Raw genomic sequence first — 6,113 nt, 5'->3', positions numbered from 1 at the left:
CCCTTGACTCAAACCTCAAATATGAGAACCACAAGCTCCGTCTTGAATTCGAGAAAATTCTGGCCAGTTCATCACCTTCCCAACCGAGGTAAGGTCTGTAACTACCTCCGCTTAATACTTTTTTATGTTCTAAGTCGATTTCTAGCCTCGTATGTGAAAATTTCCACTACATTTGCGAGATTGATCAGAGAACTAACGATCTCCACTATTCACATGAGTTGCAGGTTTCTCGAGCGTTTTCCAACCAAATTACATCGTCTTAGACGAGATTGACACCACAAACGAACTCCCCACAATCCTAGGGACCAAATTCAAGCTTTGCATGCTCGAATCTATCATGGATTCGTTGATACCTAAACTGGCCGTGACTTTCAGGCCCAATTCTTGCCATCTCCGACCATCCTTTGACCTCGATTTTGGTAAAAACCAAACTCCTCTTAATCCCAGCTTCATTTTGACGTATTGTGTGTTACAAATGGTTGAGATTTAATTTTTGTTTCGAATCCAAATAGGTATTGATTTTAATTTTTGTTTTCATTTGTGTAATTTGAGATGGATTGTGTAAGTGGTTTGAATATATGGTGTTTATATTTTGGTGTCTGATGACTAAAATATGACTATAGATTAACATTTCATCTACTGATCATGAATACAATTGTTAATATATTTTGATGGATGGTTTTGAATATAATATTCTTGATGCTTATGGTTGGGCCCTTGTGTATTTGTGTTGTGCTCATCTCTTTGGGCACAAAATGCCATATGATGCCCTATGATCAAAGAGCACGCCCATACAGGGCTCATATAATATTTTAGTTGCTGCATTGTTGCTATTGTTCTATGGGCACATATGTTGGTGTCCTTAAGCATCAAAAGGCACACTTAACATTTTGTGCACAGTGCCCATATTGTTTTCTAGTGAATCGTAGCACATGCTACCATGCATGTATGTAAAATAGTTATTGCACGTATAACAGAAAAATGGTCGTAGTTAGCGCTTCGTCAATGGAAAATGCAAAACACCTATGACATGTTAATTATTTTAATTGTTCTCGGAGATCTCCAATGACGGAATGTAAATTATCTTCGCCGACAGATGTGAATAAAAATGTATATTTACATCTTAGGAGGTGTTTTCCTCAAGTTGTCAGAGAGAAAAATAAATGAGACTCTCCGTTAGAATACAACTCATATTTGCATCTCTCCATTGAATCCACTATAAAAAGAAGGTTGTTTCATATCTTTGCTAGGGATGATTTAGAAAATCAATTTCCCAATGAGCAGGCTTGGTAAAGTGTGCTCATAGACACAAGATCCTTACTTCGGGTAAGGAGATGTGTCGTGGCATCATTGTACGACCTAAGTGTCCTAAATGGTCATGCCAAAACAAGTAAATTGCTCGAATCACCCGGCTTTAGGCCGGCCACATATGGCATGTTCCCAGTTGGGAGATAGTCCATTGGCCCTAAAACAAAGCTTTAGGCTCATTTTTGAAGGTGGTGCAAAAATGGTCAACTCTATTTTCCATCAATGGTTTCATTTATGATTGTTGTTCTCTCGAATATCCTTAAGACTTAACAACGTTCTTCCTAAACGAGGAGAATATAAGGTCTTTGACATGGTAATGTAGTACTATTCATACAACGAAGAGCATGCCAATGCTCTTAATCAGGTTAGATAGACCTGAAGTCATTGCTAGATATGTGATTTAGGTGTAAAGTTAGTGTGTGTAGCATCGCATTCATCCCAACAACTAACTTTCCCACATTCGTACCTAATCATGTGTTTAATTGAATTCGGTCACATGTATAAATGAAATATGATCAATTAACTCATTTTCGAGGACAAGATCGATAAGAATAGCCATAACTAAAACAAACACCAAATGTGAATCCAAGAACATAAAAAATATGTTCACAAAGTAAATTGTTTACTAAGGGGATTCGGCCAACAAGGCCATCCATGTCAAAATTCTACTCTTCCAACGATGTTTGGTGGAGCAAAATTAGTCTCACATATTGACTACTAGAATGTACTCCTCAACGGCATTGGTAGGGGCACGAACAGGTGCATAACCAATGATGGAAGTAGATTCTGCAAGGTTGAGGTTCGGGAACAATATCCCTTATTCTTGAAGTTTTAGGTCTTAGGTGCCAAGGATCACCCTTCGGGCATGATGCCACACCTTGGCAGGCCATAATTCTACCATATGTTGTAAAAACAAACTCGAAATTAAATTGTGATAAAGACAAACCCAAACTCGGGTTCGGTAGGCTCCAGCCAAAGTTGAAGGGGTATGTTTGGTAGACCTCTACCCAAGTAGAGCAATACCGTTCGGTGCATCTCTACCAAAACAAAGCAGGCTCGTCGGTGCATCCCTGCCGAAACAAGGCACCACCATTCGGTAGGCTTTGACCAAACTAGGTTGAGCCATTCGGTAAACTCCAGCCGAACTAGGTTTATACTGTTCGGTAGACTCCAACCAAAGTTGGGTCTATACCTTTTTCTCATGTTTGTGGTAGTAATCAGATTCAAGAATTTGGTAAACTCTTACTTTCTACATCGCTGCTTCAGGAGCGAGTTAGAAACTTGGATGGACAAGAAAAGTATTCACCAGTCAAAATTCGATTGGACTTATAAACTTCAGAATCGTACTCATTCATGAACGTAATCATGGTGTGCTTTAGGCAATATCTTTCATGATTAAACGGTCCATAGAAGTGAGCCAAAGAGCCATGGAATCCTCGTTAGGGAGGTATTTCAGTTTGTAATGCTTTGAGCATAAGTCTTCAAATGAAGATCATGGCTTTGAGCATAAGTCTTCAAATGAAGATCATGGTGGAGGCTTATTTAGCTCTTCCATGCCATTGTTGGCTTCAATGATTTCTCAGCTTCTTGATAGTGAAGTGGAGATTCATGTCTTGTACCCGGTTTCTATTAAAAATGTCTAAATCAGGAAAATCGAACTTGTTATGGTTCAACGATCCACTAAATGGAGGGAATAAGATTGTAAGTGGGGCTATGGGAATGAATCATCCATAAGCATCAAAGTTAGAACATTCGAGTTCTAAGACATGGTTTTCATGAAAAATGTTGAGTTTTCATGGGTGTATTGTTTATGAAAACTTTGGGTTTCAAAGGCACTAAATTTAAAACTACAGGTTCAAGGGTTGGTTTGGTATTGTTGTGCTTTAAAAAAAAAAAAAAACTGTTTTTGCTGTGCTGTGAAAATAAGCAGCTATGAAATAAAGCAGCATAGTGTTTGGTAAATTTTTTTTTTTTAAAAGTGCTTTTGGAAAAAATAAAAAATAAATAAATGATAGTGTTTGGTAAATTTTTATGTAAAACAGCTGTGAGTGAAATAACCAAAAAGGATATAATACTAGATGTGCTATTAATTTAATTTTCTTAACAAAATAAAGGTGAATTACTAAATATAATTTATTTTTAAAAGAAAATTATTTATAAACTTTATCTTTAATTAGTGTGACAAACTACTTCATCATCATTATCGCTACTATTGCTCTCTTCACAAAAGTCCTTGGGGTCATCAAAATGACGGTCACGTTCAAAATACCTCTGTATGTAGTTATGAAGAGCCATTGAAGCAATGACAATGAAATGAAGGACGCGGAAGTTTTTTGTGGCGTCATCATATTGCTCTGAGAAGAACATGTGTAGGGTTTAGGGTCGGGAAGAAAAAGGAGAAAGAAATGGACTCAGACAAGATAGTGAAAATTTAATATCCCGAAAACCAGCAGACATTTAAATGAAAGAGGATCAATTTCATAATCATAACAGAGTCTACATGATAGTGAATTTAATATCCAGAAAACCAGCAAAAACATCCTAAAGACAGGAAAGTGAAGAACTTAAACGATGGCATTGGCAGCACTTGCAATTCTAGGCCACAGATCTGCACATTCCTTTCCGATAGGTTCGGTGATTGCAGACCCTACAACAATACCAAGAAAATATGAGTTAGTATTCAGTATAATAAGTGCAAGTGAAATGAAGAACATTATTAAGATGATGGTCCTACAACGTTAAAAATTAACAAAAGTAACGTCAGATGACGTAATTGCATTTCAGGCAGACAAGTAATTTCAAATCAGCTGAAACTAAGACAACCTTACTTTGGACTAGGACAGTATTTTCAAGGCTCTATAAAGCTCTGAAACCACAGAATAGTATATTATCATATTGAAGTTATTAATAGGCGAAGATGTTATAGAATCGCTACACACCTTTCATTTCTCCCTTCGGATTCACAATAACACCAGCATTATCTGTATCACAAGAACAATCATGGTCAGAAACCTTGAGAAGCAGAACCATTTTATCACCATAAGAGCATATCTTAAACTAACAGCACTCCGAGACACTTCAGTTTTCAAAAAATGAGCTAAACTAATACTGCAACGCATAATATTTACAACCTTCTTCCTAAATTCTCTACATTGTCCGAACCAAAAATGGTCAGCTTAATGTCAAATTTATACTGAAATAAAACGCACCGTATGTTAACAAAAAGTATATAATCAATCAGAGTAATCATCCTAAACAACCATTCAAATTCCAAAATCCCCAATTGCCCACATCTAGTCCCCAAACAATATTAACAAAAACAAGGTGATGCAGGAGAACCTAGCACTACAAAGTCCAACTACCAAAATCAAATTAACTCTAGAAGCCGACATCCCGAAAACTTCCACATTTGCTACAAGCATTAGTTTCAATCTTCCTCTAAACATGTTCACATCATCACAGAGGAACATAATATATTCAATAAAAAGCACAATTAGCAAACTTCAAATTACACGAAAGCACCATCCTTTCAGGTTTTTCTTTTTTTTTCCCTCATATTCATATCAAGAACATAATTTATCCAATATAAACACAATTAACTACCTTCAAAGTACATGAAAACACCCTCCTTTCGGCGCCACGGCTTGTGCTGGAGGACAATGACGGCCGGCAAGACCTTCTTTCGGAGGTCGGGCTTGCCCTTCTTGACACGCAGAAGGAAGGCGGTTGAGGCGACCCTTGATTCCCTTCACCGAGGTGATGTAAAGGTTCTTGGCACTGGTGTTTCTGCGCAGTTCACGGTGGCGGCCACCGGCAGACCCAGCGACATCCGGAACTTGTTTCCGACGGACCCTCCACGCCCTGCAATTTAAACGAATCGAAAATTAAACAAATTAATTAACTTTTAACATCGAACAGAAGAACCCATCAAGTTCTGATTGGTTGCTGAGAAAATTTTGGATCAGAAAGCAGAGTTTGAATCTTTGAAAGACCCAGAAATACTAAAACGTGAGAGAGAGAGAGAGAGAGAGAGAGAGAGAGACCTCGTTTCGACATAGCTGCACCAGAGAGGCTTCAGATGTCAAGAGTGAGAAGTGTGCCGTGAGATTGCTGCGATTAAGGAACGAGAAGGAACGAGAAGTGTGCCGTGAGATTGCTGCGATTAACAGATCCTGATTTCGATTCGGGTTCGTCGAAAAGGAACGAGAATCGCTTGGGTTTTTGGTGGAAGCTTGAAGAGGGCGTCCGAGAGAGAGTCTGAAAGTGTGAGGTAGGCAGGAAAAGGAGGGCAATGTTGGCGAATTGAAATTTTCATTGATAAAACTACTGTTGCTCCGTGTTCTTCACAAGAAGCTGTTTTCTGAAGCTGCTTTTTGCAGCTGCCTATTTTTAGCTTTTTTTTTCATTTAAAACTTTGAAATAAAGCTAGTTTTAAGTGTTTAGCAAACATCAAAATCTTTCTCAACTTTTGTTAATATCTTTTTTTTTTTTTAAATCATCTCAATACCAAGTCAGGGCTTAGTTTATGAACGTTTAGTTCATAAAAGAGAGGTTCCTGTAAAAACACAGAATGCAGTATGCTGATTTAAGTGTAGTGGATTTGAGTTGATTCAGGAACTCAAGTGTTAGTGTTTCGAGACTACGAAATGATGTCAACGATTCAAAGAAAAGAATTAAATTAGTGAATCGTTAATGTCCAAAAGTGAGCTTTAAGCTAATAATTTTGGATGTCTTGTCAGATTAATGCACTGCTGGTCATTTTTAATTAATTCAATAGATTGGGACCATGCGGGGTCGATCATGGA

At 37.7% G+C, this 6,113-nt stretch overlaps 1 pseudogene; it reads right to left on the bottom strand.

Annotated features, from left to right (window-relative positions):
* Positions 1-3,764: 3,764 nt before the first annotated feature.
* On the bottom strand, positions 3,765-5,364 carry LOC137735637 (large ribosomal subunit protein uL14x/uL14z/uL14y-like; annotated as a pseudogene).
* Positions 5,365-6,113: the final 749 nt, after the last annotated feature.

Source organism: Pyrus communis, chromosome 5 (assembly GCF_963583255.1).
Source record: "Pyrus communis chromosome 5, drPyrComm1.1, whole genome shotgun sequence".
NCBI classification, from domain to species: domain Eukaryota; kingdom Viridiplantae; phylum Streptophyta; class Magnoliopsida; order Rosales; family Rosaceae; genus Pyrus; species Pyrus communis.
Note: the sequence above shows the minus strand (reverse complement) of the source record. Positions and strands in the feature narration are given on the sequence as shown.